Genomic DNA, 24,469 nt, shown 5'->3' on the forward strand with positions numbered 1-24,469 from the left:
GAACAGAGATTTGTGTGTTGATGTGTATTATGGCCTGAGCAAAGTTAAACCTTTGGCTTTACTTGCCTGTTTGGCATTGTATTTGTAACACACTGCCTCCTTTGACAAGTGAGATATGAGAATTAAATTTGCAGGATGTTGCTACACCCCCACCACAATACAGTTTATCCTTTATGTTTTTACACTATACCATTTACTGCCTGGAACATGAACTATGATATGGGGTTCTTTGGAAGTTTAATGGTTTCCTCTCTGCATCATTCCTCTCTGGTGTAGGGGACAGCAATCCTATGGTTCTAGGAGAGCATCCCTGGGACTATAGGATTCTTCAGGGTCCCCATCCCGAGGTCTTAAACACTGCTATGACCTTGAAAGAGGGAATCCAGTATCCAGTCCCTCCCCTGTCCCCTCACAGCCACTGCAGAAAGAATTGTGCTGGCTGCTTCCCAAGGTTGCAAAGTGGCCTCGGAAAGGGGGGAGGGGGGAGGCCAGGATACTATGAATCCTATGGCCTCTCCAGTCCTGCTAGCACACCCTCTCTAGATGGGCCTATTAAAAAAAAGCAAAACACAGAGGATGGAGAGGAGAAAATTACCTCCATCACTCCTCCTGCCCTTCCAGCAGCAGCTCTGCAGGGCATTGGAAACACAGAAGCCTCCAAGTTCAGAAGCTTCTGTCTGATGAGGGCGCAACCCACAGGATTATGCCCCAAGTTAACTTTGTTCATTGGGCTGTCTTGGGCCCTGATGTCTTGGCTGTTTTTCCAAACTACCATTTACTGTATGGAATGAGTATCAGAATGTGGATTCATTGGAAGTTTTGTGGTTCATTGCATAATTTCCATGTACTGTGTGAATTTTGTTGGTTTGCATTTTTTAGAAATGGTGTTCCGCAGTTCTGTTTATTAGCTGGAACATGAATTCTCTGCATTATTCTTATCTAGTTAATTTTAGGGCATGCACTTGCACATCACCGAAGAGGAAATGCATCATCAATAAAGAGGACTTAAGTTGGCAAATCTGTATAAAATGTTTATATATATATATATATATATGTGTGTGTGTGTGTGTGTGTGTATGTATGTCAATTTAGAAATAATTGCTGTACTTTAAATAGAAATACATGTCATCATAGTGGAGAAGACTGTGACCAGGTGGCTTATGTGCCTGCTCAGCTAGTTGTCCAGGTGCTTACTGTTAATGGGCCACTTCAAGGACCCTGATCTTAGGTTATCTTTAAATTGGACTTGGGCTGGGCAGCCCCTCAAATAGAGAACGCCTTCAAATAGAGGGCTGTATGTAACTGTAAAGTAGGACACATGACCACCCTACCTTAGGCATGCCAATTTGGTTGGTTTGAATGCCTGGCTGGCATTCCTGGCTGCTTTAGTTGTTAGGTGCTGTCTGTCACCAAACTATCATTTCTGAACTACTGTCTTCCGGTGTCCCGTAACACATCCGATTGATTTTGGGGGGGTTGTTTTGACAACGAATTTATGTATAAAATGGCCGTCCCGTCTTGTACACCCTTGTGTGAAATGCAGAATGATCCACGCTGCGCTGTTCAAACGCGGCTTCAAATGTGCGCAAGCAGGGAGGAAGCCTGTGGAAAGAGGCCCACCCAGCTACGCTATTAAAATTGGCGAACTAAGCAAACGCGCGCAGGGACAGACGTTCGCTTGCTGGCTTGTTTCCTTCCCCTGCCCACTCGTGCGTGCCTGCGTGAAGGGTGAGAATGATGGGTGCTGTGCCACTGCACAGCGAAAGGAAAAGCTCCGTGCCCGTTTCCTCGGAAGCAGGCGCCCCTGCACTGAATCCTTCCCAGGTAAATGTGTATGGGGCCGCGGCCTTGCAAGTAGCAGGGCGAAGCACTGGGGCAGGGAAGACCATGCACAAGCTCTCAGCTCGGCGCGACCATCAGGCGGCCGCTTCCGAAGGAAAGTCCGCCGCTGCCCAGAGCCCCGAGGCAACGTCCGCCCCGCGAACAGCCCTCGGAGGCGCCTGAAGACGAGGAGGAGAAGCAGCTGATGCTCGTCAGCGCCTCCTAGGGAAGCGCCCGCGGCCTCTGGGCGACTCCCCTCCCTTTCCCCCACTGGCCCCGCCGCCGCCGCCGCCGCCGCCTCCTCCTGGGCGGGCCCCGGATCCGCCTCCAGCCGCTTCTGCGGGGGTGAAAGGAACATGGTGGCCGCTTCCTGTCCTCCCAGTAACAGCGACGGTTCGGGTTGCTCTGGAGGGGCGGGAGAGGGGCAGAGCAGTCGCCGGAGCAGCCAGGCCGCGGCGCGTCTCTGCGCGTAAGGGAGGAGAGGGAGCCCCGCGTTTGGTGCCGCCGCAGGTGAGTCTCGGAGGGGCGGGAGGCCAGGTGACAGGCAAGGAGGCTCCCGGCTGCTTCCCGTGTGGCTGCTTCGGCTTCTCCCTTTCCCCGCCCCGCTTTTGGGGGCAGAGTCTCGGCTGCAACAAGCAAGGGAAAGCAAAGCTGAGGCGACGGGACGGCGCTAGTTCTTTGGTAAACACGCACTTCGCCGCTAGCTCTCTTCCCCACCGACTTTCTCCTCGCCTCCGCACTGAGGTAGCAAGAAGATTGTTTTTTGTTTTTTTTAAGGGTGTGTGTGTGTGTGAGAGAGAGAAGGCGAAACATTGCGAGGAGCTGTGGCAAGCGCTTGCCCTGAGGGAGTTCGAGGTAGCCCTCGCTGAGAGGTGTCCAAACTTTTCTGTGGGGCGGAGGTATTTTGAATGCGAGGGCGGTCCTTTAAAACAAGGGGCATCCGGTAGCTCTTCCGTGGGGGGTGGGAAAGAGAAAGGCTTGCAGGGGTTAATCTCATGTTTCCTTCTGTAAGTGGCGTTCTCCTCACGCATGTCCTCACCTGCCCAGGTTTGTTGTATGGCGCTCACCTATACACGTTATGGTTAGGAAGGAGCATGCCAGTGGGAAGAAAAGCCCCGCAGTGGGATATCTTCTCTTTTTCCATGTTGAGTGCGCGCGCATGCAGTTAGCACCTGCGGTGTATTTGTAGAACAAACCTACAACCCACTCACCTTAGAAGTGTTCATGTGATTTAGGCTGCGGTCCTATTTCCACTTGCCTGGGAATAAATGCCATTGAACCCAATAGGACTGACTTCTGGGAAGACATGTGTAGGATTGTGCTGTTAATTGTTATCTTATAAAGAGTAGCCTATGTATTAAGTGGCAATGACTGCAGACTACTCTCTTGCCTAGATTTTATATTATTACTTGTGAATAATGAGGAAAGTGGTAACTAACTACACACTCTACACGTTGCCATGTTCAATAATAATCTTCCCAATGCGTTTGAGCAAAGGTTTAGTTTTTCATCATAAATGTGAGAAAGCCATTACAGCTGAACTGGAATTGCTGGTGAAATTCCTGCTTAGTATCTGCTCTTCATAGAAAATTCCTGCTTCAGTATTTCCCTCTCTGTCTCCCTTCCCTTCCCTTCCCTTCCCCCCCATGCTTTGGTAGCTCTTGGCTTCTTCTGTGCCCAGCAGATGGAGGATTAGTTAGTTGAAAGAACCCCCTTAGATGCCAGCACAAAGAATACAGGTGTTGAGGTAAGATATTAGACACCTTATCTGCATTCTTTCTCCTTCCTGGCTCCTCCCTTAGCTCCTTGCAATTTGACTTAACTCTTGCAGGAAATTGTGCAAGAATTCGTAAGAATTATTTCCCAGGAAACAGTAAAATAGGCCAGTTACAATGATGTGAGATACAGATACATAGCAGGGTTGAAATGGCATCAGCAAGAGTAGCTCTTGAAAGCACACTTCTTAATGAAGTTTTGAGTTTCTGTTTACACATGTGTCTGGGACATGGTTACATGAGCTAATATTATTAAGTGTGCTTACCGGTACCTTCCAGCCACGCTGGGAATGTTGTGCAACATTCCAGTTCACTTTGGAAAATGTTGGATGGTGCTTTTCTGTTAGATCTAGCTGTAAAGAGGTGAAGTTCGCCTTTTGTATGTAACCCCACCTGGAATGATTCTTGATGTAGTGTTTTGCTGTCTTTGTAGGTTGAAAGTGAATTTAAAAAATATGATTCCTAAACATATATGTGATGCATAAACATCCAGGTGTGTGTTCAGTTGTCTTTCATCTAGCAAAGCAAGTATGTGACCTAGTTTGCATGTAACGGCAACTCATGAATTGCCAGAGTATCCTGGGAACAAGTGAGCATGCTGCCTCCTGTGCTGCCATCATTTCTGCTTTACATCTGGCTTTGTAAACAACTGAAGAATGCCCATTCCTAGGTTGTTGCCATGATGTGCGAACCTGGCGCTCTGGGTTGTTTGGGGTTAAACAACTCAGAGTTTTAACCCAACAATCACCCATGTTTTGTTGTTCAATTAAAACTCTGGATTGTTTAACCCTAAACAACCCAGAATACTGTGTTCCTATGTGATGACAACAACAGTCACGACAGTGGGGCATTCCTGAGTTGGTTACAAAGTTGGATGTAAAGCTGAAGCAATGAGCATGAGGGAGGCAGCCTACTCGCTTCGGCACAGGCATGGCTTACTGTGAGTTGTTTAACCAGTAGTTAGTCATGACGTGAAAACTGGGTTATTGGGCTGGTTTGGATGACACAACAACCCATCATGGGTTAATTAACTCCTGATGAACTGTGGTGTGTGCTGGCCTCCATTTTGAATATGCACCCCCTGATTGGAGGGTTGCCAGGTTTGCCCAACACAACAGCCCCCAATTGAGGTTGTGTATTCAGATTTTGCCTGGCATGCACTGCAGCTCACCATAACTTAAATAACCCACAATGAGCCCCAGCGTGTCATGTCAACTGAATAACTGGGCTGGTTCACATGATTGAATAGCCCACCGTGGCTTCTTTAAGCCATGGTGGGCCGCAGTGTGTTCTGGCAGCCGTTTTGAGTATTCAGTGCCTACTGCGGCTTGTTGGCTTGTGTGAACCGAGAGGCCATGGGTTATGCAAGGGTTAAACAGCCCTTGCAAAACCCATGGGGCCCAGGTTCACACAACAAGCAATGGCTGGGTGTTGAATATGCAAATCCGGCCTGGCACCATGGACTGTTTTAATGGTTGAACCGGGTCGTTGTCTTCATGGTAGTATCCGTGAAGGACAACAAGAAATTGCGAATTCCGGACATTGTGTAGTATGGTGTTCTGATTGTTACAACCTTGAAGACCTAAAACTGATTCTGTAGGGATGTGTGTTAATAATTTCTCAATTTGAGCTTTGTAGTGGCACTTTAGTAAGCTTTAAAGTAGGGATGACCAACTAGGGGCTGAATCTTGCCCCTGAATCACCTTTATCTAGTCCCTTGTTGTCCTACCAATTTTTAGTTAAGGTGTGCTTTAAAATGTTTCACATAATTCATTTGTAAGGAAAATAAGCAGAGATTTTGTTAACATAAAAAAACTTTATTGTATTACTCTGTCATGTGCATACTGGACAGGCAAAGCTCCACTACCAATCCCTGCAGGGACCTTTCAGCCCTGCAAATGCATTTTCTCAACCTTTTGTCCCAGCCTGACCTCATACCATCTGGATGAATAATTTCCATACTTGGATCCCTCACTCTTGGGCGATACCGACTTAGTTCTAGAGCAGGGATGGGGAACCTGTGGTCCTAATTTCATGTGACCCTCAGCCTAATTTCAAAATCCCTCTGCATGCAATCAGTTCAGACTTCTTGCAAGAGTGATCTGTCCCTTCTTTAGCAGACCGCTGGGTAGGAAGGAAGAGTGAAAGAGAGAAAATGGGGTGGCAGAAAGAGGAAAGTGGTGACCCACAAATGTTTGGCTCTGACCCTGGTCACCAGTGACTTCAGCCCTGCTCTCTGCCAAGATGCGGCCCCCAACAGATTACTTGCAAGAGAATGCAGCCCTTGGCAGATAAAAGGTTCCTCACCCCTTTTCTAGAGCCTTATTCATAAGGGGTTCAAAATTCTTCTTGCTCCAGTCTTGTTTCTGAAAAACAGCTGTCTGAGAATAGAGAAGTTAGCCATCTATGTTTTGTCTTGAAACTATTGATAAACTGCTTGAAATAAGTCAGATTGTCTATGAATACTTTCTTCAGTAGTTGGTTTGTGTCTTAAAAATATTGCAGTCAGCTGCCCACTCATGTGTTGCCTTCAAAATAAGTAGCTAGAGTAGACACGTGATAGAGAAATAAACATGCCGCTTAAGAATATAACTTAGGTTGACCGTTTCAAAACACTGATTGGAAAACACAAGTAACTAAGGGCCAAACTGAATGTGATGGCACCCAGTTCTGTGTTCCAGGGCAATTCCATGTTTAATCATGTGAAAAGGGGTGCGAGAGACAGCAAAATGTGCATAGGGGTGGGGAATGCATACATGACCTGCCCCTCGTGGTCCCCCCCCCCCCAGCTGAGCTTCAATATCAGAAGTGATTTCAGATGGGTGAAAAGCCCCTTGGAGAAAGGGCTGCAGGGAGATAAGTGGCAGGCACGTATATGTGTGTATATGTGTTAGTACCCTTCACCTTTGTGCCCCTTTTGCTGTTAAAATCAGAACCTTGTCCCCCGTTTCTACATGATTGGTGCAATTCTATGTTAAGTCATGTAGAACTGTTGCTGTCATATAGTTTGATCCTAAACTCAATCTGATTATTAATTTTTTATAAACATGATAGTGGATAATTCCTAAAAACTAAAGAAAAAAGCTCAAGTTTTGTGCAGTCTCAAATTCACTTCTATAATGCAAGTTTAACTTTTTACAGCAAAATAAATGTGTAAAATAGTACTGATGTATGTCAGAGTAGTTAACTTATATGTGAGCCACAAAATTATATGAACCTAATCTATGTGTTCATGGCCTGCTAGGCTTCCTTGCTAAGCGAAGAAAATGGTGTCTCTAACTTCTTTTTGGAAAAGTAAACTTATAATGGAACATTGCTGAAATGGAGTCTAAAGGAATGTGTGCTGCTATTGTCTAGGAGATTCTTGTCTAATCCTATAATTAACTTTCTGCTTTAATTTAAGCAGTGATATTTTCAATAACAGGTTGGCATTGCCAACCACTTGGGAATATCCTGCGGTAGTCATACATCATTTTCCCCCCTCCCTTTTTTGAGGGAACTTCCATGCAATTGGATGTTTGCATGGAGACCTTGAGGCATACATTGGCCTAGTTCGCACACAGTGGAACCCCAGAATGTAAAAAAAAAAAAAAAAAATCTGGGTTATTAGGGATGTGGTGGTGCACACTGCCCACACACTGCCCAATAGCTTCCACTGCAAGCCTGGAACTCTGCCTTGTCCCTTCTCCAACAACCTAGAGAAAAAAACCCATGGCTTGTTCTTGGGAAGCCCTGCCTTGTTCCTAATAATCCAGAATTGTTTTAAATTCTCAGTTAATGTTGCAGGTGAACTGGGCCATTGTTTCATCTGCATGGGGAAAGGGAGTGTGACATGCCATTCCACCACCATGTAAAAGACCTCACATTACATAGTACTGAGGCTATGTAATGATAAAAACTGTAAGAAAATATACAATGATATATATTAATATTATAAATGGTAAGTGCACAGCCTGGTAGCCAGTTAACTTTTAGTTGAGAACTCGGATAGCAGTAGTTTTGTGGTGATATAGTACACATTGGTGCTAAGTGCTGGTGCTAGGTGCCACTGCATTGTTTTTTTCAACGCCAACATAGAGAGTATAACATTGACAAGTGGGTAACTCATTTGTAGTATCATGTCTGGTTCCTGTGTACCAATATAATCGCCTAGATCTAGTTTATGGCTGAATCATCCTGCCATTAAGTTAGCGGATAGTAACAAATATACTCTTGCAGAAAAGCAAGTGTCTTGCTACCTTAAAACTTGGGTTTGAACATTTGTGGAACTGTCACTCATAGATAACAGTGGGAATTTAAATTGTCTGAAGTTGTTGATACCGAGAGGAAGAAGAAACTGCTCTTCTTGGTAGTGAAATACCTGTAAAAATGGCTTAGCAGACTTTCATTCTTTGGACTGTCACATTAAGGTCACTATCCTTTTGTTCTTTTTTCCTTTTTAAAATTAAGATGTAAGCCAGTGTACAGATTTAAGCTGTAAATCATGTGAGTGGTTGAGGAAACCTGGCATGTCTGGATATGTTCAGGGCAGCTTAGAATGCACAGAACTGACTTTGGTTGTCTTTCTCTTCCTTTCCGTCTAGTGCTTTGCCTCTAATACTTGGAGTTTCATTGCTTTGGAATTCTTATGTCCTTAAAAGTATCGCCTGGTTATACCCACCATCACAAAGGATGACTTTGTGTTATCATACAATATGATGTCTTAAATATCACATGTATGTATTCTTAACGTATCAGGCTTGTAACATACTGTCCTCCGCTCTCTCCCGGAGTGTGCTCAAGTTCATATTCATTGCATCGGTGATGCTATCTAGCCATCTCATCCTCTGCCATCCCCTTCTCCTTTTGCCTTCAGTCTTTCCCAGCATCAGGGTCTTTTCCAGAGAGTTTTCTCTTCACATTAGGTGGCCAAAATATTTGAGCTTCAGCTTCAGTGTCTCTCCTTCCAATGAGCACTCAGGGTTGATTTCCTTTAGGATGGACTGATTTGACCTCCTTGCAGTCCAGGGGACTCGTAAGAGTCTTCTCCAGCACCACAGTTCGAAAGCATCAATTCTTCGGCGCTCAGCCTTCCTTGTAGTCCAGCTCTCACAGCCATACATTACTACTGGGAAAACCATAGCTTTGATTAGACAGACCTTTGTCAGCAAGGTGATGTCTCTGCTTCTGACTATGCTGTCTTAGGTTTGCCATAGCTTTCCTCCCAAGGAGCAAGCGTCTTTTAATTTCATGGCTACAGTCACCGTCTGCAGTGATCTTGGAGCCCAAGAAAGTAAAACCTATTACTGCTTCCATTTCTTCCCCTTCTATATGCCAGGAAGTGATAGGGCCAGATGCCATGATCTTTGTTTTTTGAATGTTGAGTTTCAAACCAGCTTTTGCACTCTCCTCTTTCATCCTCAACAAGAGGCTCTTTAGATCCTCTTCGCTTTCTGCCATTAGGGTGGTATCGTCTGCATATCGGAGGTTGTTGATTATTCTCCCAGCAATCTTAATTACGACCTGTGATTCATCCAACCCGGCGTTTCTCATGATGTACTCTGCATATAAGTTAAATAAGCAGGGTGACAATATGCAGCCTTGTCGTACTCCTTTCCCAATTTTGAACCACTTGGTTGTTCCATCTCTGGTTCTTACTGTTGCTTCTTGACCCTCGTACAGGTTTCTCAGGAGAGAGGTAAGGTGGTCTGGTACTCCCATCACTTTAAGAATTTGCCACAGTTTGTTGTGATCCACACAATCAAAGGCTTTAGCGTAGTCAATGAAGCAGAAATAGATGTTTTTCTGGAATTCTCTTGCTTTCTCCATGATCCAGCGAATGTTGACACGACTGAACGACTGAACAACAACAAGTTCATACTTAATGGTAAATCTGGAAAAGTAAATATTATTTGGAACTGATAAAATCAGTATGACATGTTTTTGAGCAGGGGAGATACCATGAGTTGGTGGTAGAGCATATGTTTTGTATGCATAAAACCAGGGACTAGGGAATGCCTCTGCCTGGTACATTGCAGAGCCACTGCTTCCCAGAGTGGGATGAGCTAGATGGATCAATAGTCTGTTAATTAAGACAACTTCATGTGTTCATAATGCGTTTAGGGATGAGTAGCCAAACACAGATTTTAGTGTGTGTGCATGTAATTATAAAGAGAAGGAAGGATGAGGAACAAGTAGATACTGTTCCAAGAATAACTGATTTGATGGCATGGATATTCAGTGCTGCATCAAGCCTACCTTTTCATCTGTTACATAGGGCATCGGTAATGTACTTTGTCTTGCATAACTCTTTGCTACAAGCTAAAATACTATAGGGCAGGGGTGGGTAGAAGGTAGATCTCCAGATGTTTTGGACTTTGACTCCCATAAGCTCCTGCCAGCATGGCCAGTGGTCAGGAATACTGGGAGTTGAAGTCCAAAATATCTGGAGACCTATCTTCTGCCCACCCCTACTATAGAGTCACACTCTGAACTGATAGACTGAATAGGCTGTTTAGAGTTCTATGTTAGGGAAGGCATTCTACTGTCCTACTTGCAGCAGTGCCAACATTAACCTCATAGCTGTGGTTTTGATTTCCAGCAGCTTCAAGAATTATGACTTTGGTAATAAACAAGAAAATATAAGTGAGATCTGCTTGCTCAGTAAGATCTGAAATGAGATTCTTCCACATCTGCCCTGCAAGTCATTGTCGTGCAAGTCTTTGCCATACTAGTTGCTGTATTAGAAATCAGTCTGATGTTCATCCTTGATCTTCTTTCTTTAAGTCTGTTCCGAATTCCTGTGTGATATCACTGGCCTTATTAGATTCCAAAGCTATTATATAAGCAGCCCACAACAGCTAGGGTACAAACTTACTAATTCACCTGTCAACATAATACCTAAGTTAACCATCTCTGGGTTAGCGAGAAAGTTCCTTGGTCTCTTGGAGACAATTCTGACTTGCCATAGGTGATCAAGCTTGTGTCTATATCAAGGGGGTGGGAGTGTAGGCTAAGAAATAAGAATGCTTGATTTAAAGATTGCTTGGATTTATACCAACAGAATACAAGACTGTTAGTAGGCTTGTAGCATAGTTTCTTTTTTGCTTTTGAACAGAGGTGAGTTACTTGCTAAGCAATGTTGGAAATATTTCTGGAGACAGCCACCGTTACTTTGCATATTGTTGCTGATATATTTCTTGGCAGCTGTTGTAGGGTTCCACATTGTTCTTTACCGTCATCATATATGTAAGATGAAAGTGTACAAAGCTTTGGAGAGAGCAGACTTTTTATGATGAGCAATTGTACAATGGGTGTCCAAGTAAGCTTGGTTAGATTTAAGTACTGTTTTGCAACAACTAATGGAGACTGTTTAGCATCAAACTGCACTTACTAAAACATGGGTTTAGAACTATAGGAAGTTGAGTTTTCTCTGGGGAAGAATGCAAATATTTGAAATGCATTGTTTTCTTGTGCTGATTTGGCATTTGGTCATTTTCATTTGTTGTACAATGCATTGAAAAAGCAAAGCTGAATCTCAAACAAGACTGTACTAGTGGTTTACAGAGTTTGTGACCAGGATGAGGATAGGAATGCAAGGTAATTGGAAGGAAAAATTCCAGAGCCCACTCAGGTAGCTGGAACTCCAGATAATGAAAGTGCCTGGGAGTAGTGTTTGTTGGTTTCACCTGCTGAAAAGGTTACGATCCTCTTTCTTGAGGCCAGTTAATTATGTCTCTGTAGCCTGAAGACTGGATTACAGGCATGGATTATAATAGTATGCTCTGTTATGAGCAGAGGTTAACAAATAATTGAGAGTAATTGAAATAACTTGAGAATGCCCTGTTAGCTATATTGTACCTGGTCTGTACAATAAGATCATAGACACCTGCAGTGGTAAGGTATTCACTGAGGAGGTTTATACAAGCTTGGCCACTCCACAATAGCACTGTTTTTATTGTGCTGGCTAACATTGACTTTGATGGGGTTTTATCATGCTTTTCACAGGCATATCCAGCGCAGCCCATGCTCTCCCTCTGATCATGTTACTCCGGCAGGAATCACAGCTGGCACAGTCGGAAGCTAGTACTTCCTAAGGCAACCCTAGAAATGAGCTGAAAGGTTTGTTTCCAGAATGGGACAGGTCAGTCGAGCTCCCTTCTGTGAGTTCCACTGAGGTGTTCTCTTCCAGAAATGAGTGTTTTGGCTTGTGTCTGGTTGCTTTAGGACGTGCTAGCATCCTGTTGTGCCAGCAGTGTGTCCTGCTAGTGCATGGGCAGCGTTGCATACTGCCCATAGTAATCTTTAAGTATTCTTATTTTATATGCCCCTATCCTGTATGATGGGATAGTAAAAACCACACACACACACACCTGAAAATGGCTTTTCCGTACCCCCTCTTTATATCTGTCCTTGTTATCTACCTTCTAGAGAAATGCTACTTTTTCTTGCTCTTCTCCACTTAGCCCATAACTGCTGATGGCTATGTTCTTGCAGTTTGACTCCAGTCCTTCCTACAGACAGGAAACCAGACCTTTTTGGTTTACTTAACTTCTTATGTAACGTGTCAATCATGATTTCTGCAAAATCTATTCCTTCTTGTATTTGAAGGAATACATCAGAAATACTGTAGCTGTTCCTCTTTTATGTCCAGCCCAGTAATTCCCAAACTGTCTGCTGTAAGAGAACTGTTAATGGGCAGCAAGAAGTAAATACATGCTTTTCGAGCTTAAAACACCACAGGAAAAGCTGCCTGCCAAATGATTCTCCAATTAATTGCTCTGGCCTTTTCTCCTTCCATTGAGGCTCTGCTGGGGATGGCAGTTTTGTTGCATCAGGTGTGCTTGAATCCCTCAATCAGGTCTAATGCACAGATGCAGCACAATTACCTGCCCTTAAATGAGGTTTCCTTTCGCATCTCTATGATTCGCTGCTCTGAGTGTGCTTCCTTTCCAGTCAGGTGGCAAGTTCAGAATAGTGACTTGCATGGAAATATGGGGGAGGGCTCCACTGTTTGTGTGTGTGTGTGTGTGTGGAAGGGGGGGTAGTAGACAAATCCTTACCATTTGGGGTGTATAAGTAAAATGTGCATCTAATCTTTTCAGAATAAAGTGAGTGCTTCAGCTTTTCATTACAGCTTTTGATAAGTCTTGCTTCATTTCATTGTTTTTTTAATGTGAGAAGTTTTCTGTTAATAGAAGGTTGTAGAAGGAAAAGGAAAGCAGGTGGCTGAATTGGCGAAACAGGTTGTTCCAAAGCAGCCATGAACAAATGGGACTACTTGGCTGGAAGGAAATGAGAGAAGTTTAAAGCCAAACAAAACAAGCTTCAAGTCAGGTGGTGGTGTAGGTCTCTCTGCTCCTATGTTTTGCAGGTCAGACTTTCCAAAACTATTTTGCTACTTCATAGTAATTGTTGCCTTGCAACCTGGAGAAATTACTTGCACCACTATGAAAACCAAACTCCAGGTTTTAATATCCACTTTAGAAAATGATCTAGTTCAGATGCCAGAGTGTTCATATTTGGGGACATGTTAAAAAAACAAAAAAAACAAAGACGGCTGTGCCAATGTTATAACTCCCAACATGAACGAAGCCAGGAGTTCTAAGCATTATCTGGAAGTTTTTGAAAAACTCAGTTGCCCTTGATAAAGAGAAGAATCTCCAAGCACATCAGGAATTATAACATTGGTGCAGCTGTATTTTTTTGTCTTTTACGGCTGTTTTAAAATCATTGTTGTTGTTACTGTTATTTATAGCATTTATGTACCACCTTTCTATACCAGTCAAGGTGGAAGTTTACGCAAGGTCCCAAACCTTGGACTTGTTAAATGGAATGGGCCATCAGAGACATAGTACAAGTTAATGCCTGAAGTATAAAGGTCCTGAGTCCTGTAAATAACCGTGAAATATAAAAATGTTGTATCCAGTAGTGTCCTTGGGCCAGCAGAACACACACTGCTGCCAGATTTAAATTTGCTTCTCCGCTGCAGGCCCCCAAATGTGCTCCAGGGGGTTAGGGGACCCTGCAGACCAGATTGGCAGGAGGGAGTCATTTGGGAGGCATTAGGAGGGCAGAGGGAAAGATGAATTCCTATTGTGTGACAGAAGTCGGCTCATGTAATGTTGAATTTAGTCCAAATGTATTCACCCTTAGAGGTTAGAGGAGCAGTTTACTAAAGCTTTTATTGATTTAATTGGTGGGTCTGAGAGTTAAGTATACAGTTGTTAGAGGTTCTTTTTTGTTTGTTACTCTAAAAGAGAACTTAAAGAATATTAAAGATGGCCTTTCCAGCTAACAGTGGAATAAACTGAAGCTGAATCCTGGCAAGACGGAAGCCCTGTGGGTGAGGGGTTCCTGGGTTCGGGAGATAGGCTCATTGCCTGTTCTGGATGGGGTTACACTCCTTCTGAAAGATCAGGTCCGTAGTCTGGGGGTACTCCTAGATCGATCATTGTTGCTGGAGGCCCAAGTGGTTGCAGCAGCTTGGAGTGCCTTTTACTAGCTTCGGCTGGTTCACCAGCTGCGGCCTCTCCTGGACAGGGATAGCTTGACCATGGTGGTACAGGCATTAGTAACCTCAAGACTGGATTACTGCAATGCGCTCTATGTGGGGCTGCCCTTAAGGCTGGTCCGGAAGCTGGAGCTAGTGCAGAATGCAGCGGCTCGGCTGTTGTCAGGAGCTGCCCCTTTTCAGCGTGTAACTCCTTTGCTGAGGGAACTGCACTGGCTGCCTATTTGCTACCCGGCCAGGTTTAAGGTATTAGTACTAGTGTACAAAGCCCTACACAACTTGGGACCAGGATACCTGAGAGAGCACCTCCTTCCTTACCCACCTGCCCGGTCACTGAGATCATCAGAGGGCATGTTCCTGGTGGTTCCACATGGACCCATGGCCTGGCTGAAGTCCACTAGGAAAAGAGCCTTCAGTGTGGTGGCCCCCTTCCTATGGAATTCCCTGCCTTTAGAGGTCAGGCAGGTGCCAACATTGTGTTCCTTCCGGCGCCTCCTGAAGACGTTGTTCTTCCAAGAGGCCTTCCTTGCATAACCAGCCATGGTTTGTTAAATTCCACTTTGTTGGGGTTTGTCTTTAAAAAAAAAGTTTTAACTCTTTTAACAATTGTTTTATTCCTTTACCATGTTGTTTACTGCTCCAAAATCTTCTGATGAGGAGCGGTATATAAATATTGTAACAAACAACAACAGCACAGTAATCTGCAATTTAACAAATGCATATAATGTCATGCACTTTCTTCGGTATCTTAAGGTGCTCCTCTATGTATTGGCGTTCTTGACATTTATTTATTTATTTTTAATCAATTTTGTAAAAAGACAGATGATTAAGCAACTAAGTTTGCATAGCTCCACAAACTTTTAAAATTCTAATTAGGTAGAGCACCTTTATTTTAAGGTCACCAGCTTAATAATGTGAAAAGGATGGTAATTAAGTTTTCTCTGTTTCAGTGCAATATAAAAAGCCAGAAATAATAAACTTAATCCCCTCTCATTGTTTAAGAGCACATAAACATCATATAAATGAGGACTTTATTTGAAAGCAAAAGTACCTTTGATTAACATGACAATGCGTTGCTGAACCTGCTTTTAAGGGAAAAGAAAATGTGAAAAAATGTTTAAGGAGGATTATTTTCTGTAGCTGTCTGAATTACATGCAGTAAGCATGAACAAGAGTATTGCAGCTTCAAAGTACTTGTCAAGAGATTCTGGCAAAATGTCCCATGTTGTGCTCCCCTCCCGCATTTCGTCCCCATGCCCTTTGCCCTTCCCCTTACACATCCCTTTCCCCTTACCTTTACTGCCAAACCATGCGCGGGAGGAAACAGCTGGTGCAGCTCTTCAGAAGGCCCATCAGGCCAAAATGCATGGCTCCCAGGGGGTTCTTCCTCAGAGCCAGGCATTTTGGCCTGGCCAGCTTTCTGAAGAGCTATGCCGGACGTTTCCTCGGCCGACGTGGCTCTCCAGAGGGCGGCTGCTCTGGGGAGACCCACCAGCTCCTCTCTTGCTGTGGCAAATGCCACTGTAGGAGAACAGCTCGCAGGGCTGTCCGGAGCACCCTGCTGGAGGCAGCAATGGGCCCTCCTGGCAGGGGCAGGCCTGGCGGGGGAACGGCACAATTTGCTGCTCTGCCTGTTCTACCACCTGAGATGGAGGCTTCACCCCATCTCATGGGCGGGCTGTCCTGATTCTTGCAAACATAGAAATGATAGTTTTTGCTGTTTATACACTTGATAAAGGTTAGATCCAAAGGTGCTCTTCTGGATGTGTAAGGTGTCTTCTACTCATGAAGGGCTGTCTTAATATCTTGCACTCCAACATTGTACGGGACAAGTGAAACTAAATTCAGAGATGGTGATCTGCTTGGGCAGCCTCTTGTGGAAGCCTCCATTTTATACCATTTCTTACAAGAATAGGAAGCAGAGAGTAGGAATAACAAGGCAGTTCTTACAATGGAGGGGATGTAAAAAGTCACACACACACTCCTCTGCAAGGTTCTGTATTGGGACCGGAGCTTTTTAACTTGTTCAGAAATTATCTGGAGCTAGCAGTGAGATGGTCATGTTTGCAGATGACGTCAAATTATTTAGTGCAGTAAAAACAAAAAGGGATTATGGAGAGCTCTGAAAGGCTCTCTCCAAGGGCTCCTTCACACAGGGCTTTTATCCTGCTATGGGGATTGCTTACTCATAGAAGTTTGCAGGTTGTTGTAGTACTACAAATGGTGGAGAAAGGGGCACCCAAAGTGATCAGGGAACTGGAACAAGTCACCCACAAGGAAAGGCTATGGCATCTGGGGCTTTATAGTTTAGAAGAAAGCTAAGTGAGCAATCCTATGCATGTTTAGATGGGAAAAAAGTCCTACAATCCCCAGCATTCCCCAGCCAGGAGTGCTGGGAGTTGTAGACTTTTTTCCATCTAAACATGCATAGGATTGGGCCCTAAGTGGAGCACATGAAAGTGTATTAAAATTATGGATGGTGTGGAGAAAGTGAATAGCAAGACGTTTTTCTCCCTTTATCACAGAAATGGGAAACCACAGTTAATATATAAAGTTAGTTTTCCATTTTTTATTATGTTACTTTTAAAAAATCCAAGGTTATGTTTGGATTTTGGTTTCCCCTTATAACAAAGGGGTCAAAGTGCTTTGTCTACAACTGCTTTAAGACATCTGTACCTCTCATCTTAGAATGTCTCTCTTACTTCCTTTTAAATGATTCGTATTTCTATTTGAATTCTCCAGCAGTGTATTTCTACATACTGAGGATATCTGCTGTTAAGCACATTGTTTATCATGGAAGCCGTCAAAAGTGTACGACGAGTGACTTTTCTTTACCATCTGGAGCTTGATAAGGCTCCTTTGACATATAGGGGAAAGTAGTGTCAGGATGATTTGCAATCGTGTCTTATTGCATTGGTATTATGTTACTTCCTTTAAAAAAATATGAACAGTATTCTATGCCTTTTGTACGTTCTAGTGGGATTTTTTTTGAGTATGTAAAATGGCAAGTACATTGTCAAGGTTTCTTACACCTGGTGTTCAAATACCCATCTTGCTTCATAAGTAAAACAAGTTTGAGAAGGTAAATGGGAACAATAGTGTTAGCATACCCCTCGTTCCAAACAATAAACCATTTGCTCACCATATCATTACTTTTGTACACTGCAGTAAAAGTGAGGGTGAGAAATGGTTGGCTCAATGTTTCTGCAACAGAACTTCTGCATCGCTTCGCCATGTATGTGGACAGTCCAACAAAATGGCAAGGTCATTCAATACTGATATTGATGGTATCGATATCAGGGATCAGATCCCAAATCTGCCTTCTGCAAGAGGAAGGGACTTTCTGCAAGAGGAAGGGACCCTGGTGAATGGGGTGAGCAGTGGGGTAGGGGTCTCCTGACTCTCTGTGTAGTACTTTCAGGGGGCTGCAGGGCTGTTGTGGGAAGTCCAGTTCTTCCTGCACAGTTGATCCAGCATAAATCAGGATCCAATCCCTGTATTGTACGTGATCTGTCATTGTGTCTAGGGCAAAGCTTTCCAACATCTTGTCCTTTTTCCCTCCTGGCATGAAATAGAACTGTGAATGTGAGAACATTGAACAGAAAATGAATTGCCAAATTGGCTTAAACCATCTGGTTGGATGGAACTGAAGATGTATAATGGGGAAAGTGGTCTAAATAGGTTTAACTTCAGCGATTATCTCTCCAGACTATGCATCCTCTTTCCACCCTCCCCTGTAATTGTATTCTTTTGTTTTTTAAGCAGAACTTGATCACAAGTACCTTAACAACTTCATAGTTAATTAAGATGACAAGGTGGTTAGTATTTACTTACCCTGTATATTTTGCTCTTATTAGGAAATTTCATGTGTGAGTTGACATTTGTCATCTTTCTATGTTTTGACTCCCATGTGGAAGAGCATCTTGCATTCTCTTTAAATGCAAGGATCGCAAGCAGTTTGTTGTTAAACGTTTGGGTTCTTATTGGCTATTACGAATTGAAGCTGCTTCTTAGGTGTGCTGGGCCAATGTGGGAGGATGCAGTGGAGAGACATATGTAAAATGATGCTCTGGAGGCTAAAAACTGCTGTTGTGGCTATATGACTGTGTGATATGGGGTCTATGCATTACAGAGGCATGTTTGTAGTGATTTTTTTTTTTGCACTGTACAACTCTGAGACAACTTCAGCAATGATTCTGTGGAAACCAATGTGACTCACATTATAAGCATTTATTAAACATGAAAATATTATCAAGTAAAAATGAGGCTGGTTTCCACAACTACCATTTATGGGTGGGAAAAAGTGAATTTGGGAAGTGCGATGGTAGAACATTCTCTGAATTAACTTTGAAAAATACTCATTTTGACATTTGGTAATTCTCACTTTGGATACAGGTAGTTTTGAGTACAGTTCTCTGCATCCTCCTTTATTCCCTAGTGTCTTACTCAAATTCCAGATGCCTAAATAATTTATATTCTGCATTCATTTAATTTGACCCTTGCCCATCTTGGCTGGTTTGAGTAAGCTGCAGCTTGACCGGGTGGGTACAGGGTGTAGTAAATTCTTTCTTGTGTGAAAGCAGTGCCTGCCACCCTTAAAGTGGTGATAGTATGCTGCTCTTGAAAAAGCCAATCCTGGACCCAGAGGTTGTATAACAACTACAGGCAGGTGGCAAACACCCCATTTCTGCGTAAGGTGCTTGACAGTCCAGTGGAGGCTGAATTCCAGGCATTCTTGGAGGAAACAGTTTAACTAAACCAGACGTGGGTAACTTGTAGGCCCAAACATCTGGAGGGCCACAAGTTGTCCAACCATGATCTGCACCCATTCCAATTTGATTTCAGGTCTGGATTTGAGACTGAATCAGCTCTGCTCACCCTGATGGAGACAGGGGAGTGCAATGCTGTTGATTCTGCTTGGTCTTTCAGTGGCTTTTTATACCACTGAACATGGTATTGTCCTGGACTAACTTTGTGGGTTGCGGGTGGGAGGCACTGTATTGCGGGGGTTCTGCTCCTGGATAGAGATAGTTTGGCCATGGTGATCTATGTGTTGGTAACCTCAAGGTCTGGGGCTACCCTTGAGACTGGTCTGAAAACTCAGTCAGTGGAGAATTTAGCAGTTAGATTGCTGAGTGGGGCAGCCTACAGTGAGCAAGTTACGCCTTTGCTCAGACAACTGCACTGGGTGCCAGTATAGTACAGGGCCAGATTTAAGTTGATACTATTGATATATAGGCTGGGCTTGTGCTAACCCATGGTATAGGTTGTTGAATTCTGGGTTGCTGTGTTTTGCAAACACAGCTGTTCTAACAAACCATTGTTAACCAAGAACAACCCAGAAGGAGAACCCATGGTTTGTTGTTGGATTGTGAATTTTGGGTTGTTTAAACCATGGCTTGTTATGTGCGAGCCCAGGACTGTTGGCTGTTTGTAGGTTGTTTCACCAGAGGTGGTGGGCAAAAGTGATAAAAAAAAAAACCCAGCTGCTCTACATACCAGTACTACAGCGCTGCAAAGGCATTTGGGATACAGGGAGTGAGCAAAGGAGGAGGGAAACAAACAACCCAGGGATTGAGCAAACAAACTAATTTGTTCGATTGTCTGCTAGACAAACCATGGGTTGGGCAACAAACCATGGGTTAGCGTTAAGTGGGAATCGGGTCATAAGGCCCTAAACATCTTGAGACCACGGTACCTGAGGGAGTGCTTTCTTCCATATCAACCTGCCCATTCCTTGAGATCTACAGATTAGGGCTTCCAGGTTGTCCCATTACCTGCACTAGTACATCTGATAGCAACCAAGGGGAGGGCCTTTTCTGTTGTGGTGCCCCGTCTTTGGAATCTGTCCCCCCTGCAGTGCAACAGGCACCATCCTTGATGGTGGCTTGGTCCTTGCTGAAAACTCATCTGTTTACCTGGGCATTTGCTGATTTTAATACCTAGTTTAGTAGACTGTTTGTTTCTGTCTTTGTATTTTGTTTTAATTGCTTTAATTAATGTTGTACACTGCCCTGTGACTTGATAGTGAAGGATGGTATATAATTTTTTTTAAATAACAAGATTATAAGTCTATAAAGTGTGTATATAAATGTCAACTCAGAAGTAAGTCCCACAGAATTCAATAGTGTTTACTCCCAGGTATGGTATATTGCAGCCCCAGCTATGGTATATTGCAGCCTTAACCTAAAAAAGGTATGCGATAAAAGTTGTGGTGTGGTAATGCATACTGTATAGTCTTACAGGAATGTAAGTATAACAGATAAAGTGTATTTTTTTTTTACTTTTTGTTATAAACCACCCTGATTTTTTTAGTTGAGGTATGCTATAGACATATTTTAAATAGTAAAGTGTGCTACAGACATTGACCTGATTTGCCCAACACAACAGCTTATCAAGGGTTAATTTACTCACATGCTGGCCACCATTATGAATATGCAACCCCCAGCTGGGGTTTGTTGTGTCATGCAAACCTGGCTGGCAAGGGTTATTTAGGGGTTAACAACCCTTGCATAACCCACAGTCTGTTGTAGGGTTATGCAAGGGTTGTTTAACCCTCAAAACAACTCCTGCTGGCTGGGTTCCCACAGCATCACAGCCTCAGTCAGGGGTTGCATATTCATAATGTCGGCTGGCATGCACCACAGTTCCTTGAGGGTAAACCAACCCTTGATGGGCTGCTGTGTCGTGTGAACTGGCCCATTATCTTGAGGCTTTAGTTGGGACTTGCTGAGAAAGTTAAGGCAAAAAGAATCTTGTTGATTTAACTTCCCCTGGTGGACTTGTTACCAAGGTGAAACTGACACTATGAAGCAAAGGTCTGGAGAAAACCCTTGCTTGTTTACACATATCCTACAGCTGCAACACAGACTATAAACATTTTGTTAAAATATTTTTTAAAAGTCACTCTGCATGTGTGCTTTTGTGGCTCTTGTCATTCATTTCACAAGCATTACTCACTTGTTTACTGTAATAGCTGTGTAACGCCCTCCCCAGGAAGGCTCACCTGGCACCTATGTTGTGCTCCATTCAGCACCAAGTGAAGACCTTTTTATTCTCCAAAGATTTTTAATCTTTCAGCTTTTAAAAAAAACTGTTTTAGATTCTTGCACTGATGATGATCCCTACTTTGGGTTTTACTTTGGTTTTAGACTGTGGCTATTTTTAATTTGTTTCAGACACGTTTTATATTTTTTTGCGTATTTTATTGTGTTCATCTTATTTTGTGAACTGCCTAGAGAGCTTCTGCGATTGGTCGGTATAAAAACGTGAGAGATAGATAGTTGCACAGTGACATTCCGAAATGCAATGGTTGCTTTAGTTTGCTGATGGAAAAACGCAATTCACACTCCGTAGTTCCATCACTACTAATATTCTTGGGTTGGATCCAGACTTGACTGTCCACAAACAGAAGAGCTCCTTCCATTCTCAGAGGGAACCAGGATCCAGTTTTGCTCCCAGGACCACTTCCTATGGGGTTCAGGACCATCCCCAGACTGTCCAGAGCAATGTATTGGCTTTGCAGGGAGCAGAAGGAATTGGTGAAAATCACCACACTCTTACTCCATTAGGAGCCTCTGCTGGATCCTGGTTCCTCTGAGATTGGAAGGAGCCCTTCTGTTTGTGGACGGTCAAGTCTGGATCCAACCCTGCCCCATTCTTTCACCACCAGCGGAACTCTGCTGAGCACAACTCTGGATTGAACCCTTTGATTGCTAGAAAAATGTGATAGTCCTGTAGCAGAAGTGCAGTCCTGAGGGTTTCTGTTGGAACTATGTAACAAGAGTAATAACTTTGTGTATTGCCAAATATGTAATCCCCAGATGAGGTTCTTGAGGTGGGTCCATTTGGACTTTTCTGAACTTCAGAATAGAAAGTTGCCACAAAAAACTCATAAGGAAAAGGAAGCAAATGAAACATGTTTCATATCACTTCGGGCTTTTCGTTGGCCTTCCCGCTTAGATTTTTGGCAGGAAGAACTGCTGTTGGTTTGCTGAATTTTCTAAGAGATAACCCTGAAGTGTTCTATGCAAAAACAAACTTTTATGTCTTTTCAGCTTGAGATGTAGATATCTTCTGTACTGATACTTGCATTGGTGGGGGCTTTGTAATGTAAAGCATTTGGGGGGTCATGTTTTAGGGCTATACCCTCATAAAGCCACATACAATCAAGAGGGAAGGCGCATATATAATTTGCCATATTAGCAATATTTCTAATATTTTGTTGGTCTAAGATGTTATCATTATACTATTAATTTGTTTGAAGAATAGTAACAACATCCTGAGTTTGCTTTCTGGTTTGGGGTTTAACCTGAAGACATTTGGTGTCATTTTTCAGAAAGTGCTAGAGAATCCACCTTAAGAGCTCAGTTCTGACATATGCTGAGTAGTCTCAATGTCAGAAGGACTGCTGAAAAAAAAGGTACATTGTAAAAAGAGAGTTACTGAACACCTGATTTCCCAAGCTTAATCCTCCAGCAGTGGGTGGGGACTGAAAAGGAATATATAAGCTTATATTGTAAACGTTATTTATGGGTAGGACAGTGCTTAGAAAACAAATTATGTGATATGATTTCTTATCTCTAACACGGTCACTTACAGATATCCTCTTAAGAGAAGATTTCAAAGAATGATGATACCCATGGTTTACACTTGCACACACACATACACGTATTTGATGCACATATTACATGTGTCAGCTGACCTGAAATTCTCACAATGACACCATTTTCCCCTTATTTTCACTGTGATCCCATTGCATAGTCTTGCTTATTTATGAAGTATTATAGTCTCTGTCTAGAGCACTTAAATGTTTTTCCAACTCAGAAAGGAGATAGTATTAAAGTGTGTGTGTACATAGATAGATAGATAGATAGATAGATATTGAAGCTTTTTGATTTACCCCATTTCTTAGCAGTCCAAACCACATGAGAAATCAACCTTTCCGACTTGGAGCAAAGCAAAATCCAACTCAAAGCTATGTCAGTTACTGTTCTCAAATCCTTCCCAAAACTAAGTCAATTAGCCATGCATATTGCAGGTGGTAGGATGGTCCTGCTTATATTAGAAGGGCTCAAGTAGGGGGATGAAATCTAATACTGACCGCCTGTTTGGAAGGGCACGTTGTTGCATTCTGCAATGTGAATGCAGCCTGCTGTTTATGAGGATCTATAGATTGGGACCAATAGGTTTCTTATCTGTTTGCAATGTAACAGAAGGGATGAGCGATGAACTAGCTTATCTTTATAAAACATCTCGTTACTGGGATGTAACTGATGGGTATATTGCAGTTAACTTCTAAAGCAGTGGTGGTTTACCCCAGTCGTAGTTTCAGCAATAAAGTTCTTTATCCTGATAGGTTCAGGTGAACTACAGTAAACAGAAATATTATACTTCCTACTCCATTGACAATACGCAATATAGAAGAAAAGTACTTCAGTATTGGAGTAAACTATTACAGTTTGAGAGGGTAGGTGTGTACTCAGCCTTGTACATTAAGGAAGAATAATTCAGAGAGCTGTCTCAGTGTTCCCTCTTTTTGTCCTCTAGTATTGGCGTGTTTTCAATGCAATAGAAGTTAGATTATTTAGTTCAAAAGCCAAGAATGAACTTCTTTAATATTGTGCTGACATGTAAGGCATCAGTGCCAAGGTTTTCAGCTGAAACCTGTCTTATGACTCAGTGGCATTTGCCTACAGCACATACTACAGATACTGAGAAAAAATAATCTGTGAATTAAAAATTGATATAGGTGAATCATTACATCTTAAACAATAAAAATGTCTGTCTGGTATGTTTACCAGCCACTTCACAAAATACTTGATTTAGGGAGCAATCCTATGTCCCCTACACAGTGTCTGTGGGACATAGGATTTTTCGGTTTCTGGACTCTGAGGTCAGAACCAGGGCTCCGAGGTCGGAACTAGGGCTCCAGCATCAGAGCCCAGAAACCAGAGTCCCTACCCCCTCATAGCTGGCACAGTTCTCTCTGTGATGGCTATGTCTCTGCACTTGGAAATGGAGTGTGGAGATGTGGAAAAGGGGGTGGTCCTGGGGGCAGGGTGGGGAGGAGACTTTGGAAGCTGTGTTGTGCAGCTTCCTGTGCACAGTGCAGCCTTTCTCCCTCCCACTCCGAAGCTCCCTGAGTAGACAGGCAAAATTGCCTGTCTAGCCAAAAATGCAGGGTGGCTGGAGCACCGAGGCGAGGGTTGCCTCCATGCTCCGGCTGCCCTGCATTGGATAGTTGTCAGCCTCCGAGTTCAGAGGCTGACAACTATCTCCATCGGATTGTGCCCTTAGTAACTTTTCCCATTTCCTAGGATATATTGTCATCTCATTTCCACTGTAGTCGACTCAACATTATGGAAACAGATATGTTCCA

At 43.3% G+C, this 24,469-nt stretch overlaps 1 protein-coding gene across 4 annotated transcripts in view; it reads left to right on the forward strand.

Annotated features, from left to right (window-relative positions):
- The first annotated feature begins 1,720 nt into the window (after positions 1-1,720).
- DENND4C (DENN domain containing 4C) overlaps positions 1,721-24,469 on the forward strand; it is a 99,248-nt gene continuing 76,499 nt past the window's right edge. For 2 of the 4 annotated variants that reach the window (XM_084834574.1, XM_084834576.1), the window contains exon 1: positions 2,151-2,331. The gene's annotated coding sequence lies outside the window, so the exon portion shown is untranslated. Of the gene's footprint in view, positions 1,825-2,150; positions 2,332-2,478; positions 2,566-24,469 lie in introns of those variants that run through there. The other 2 variants (XM_084834577.1, XM_084834575.1) reach the window with 2 other exon arrangements.

The sequence above is a fragment of the Heloderma suspectum genome, chromosome 2 (assembly GCF_057233095.1).
Source record: "Heloderma suspectum isolate Gila_16-S chromosome 2, 16-S_ref, whole genome shotgun sequence".
Classification (NCBI taxonomy): Eukaryota; Metazoa; Chordata; class Lepidosauria; order Squamata; family Helodermatidae; genus Heloderma; species Heloderma suspectum.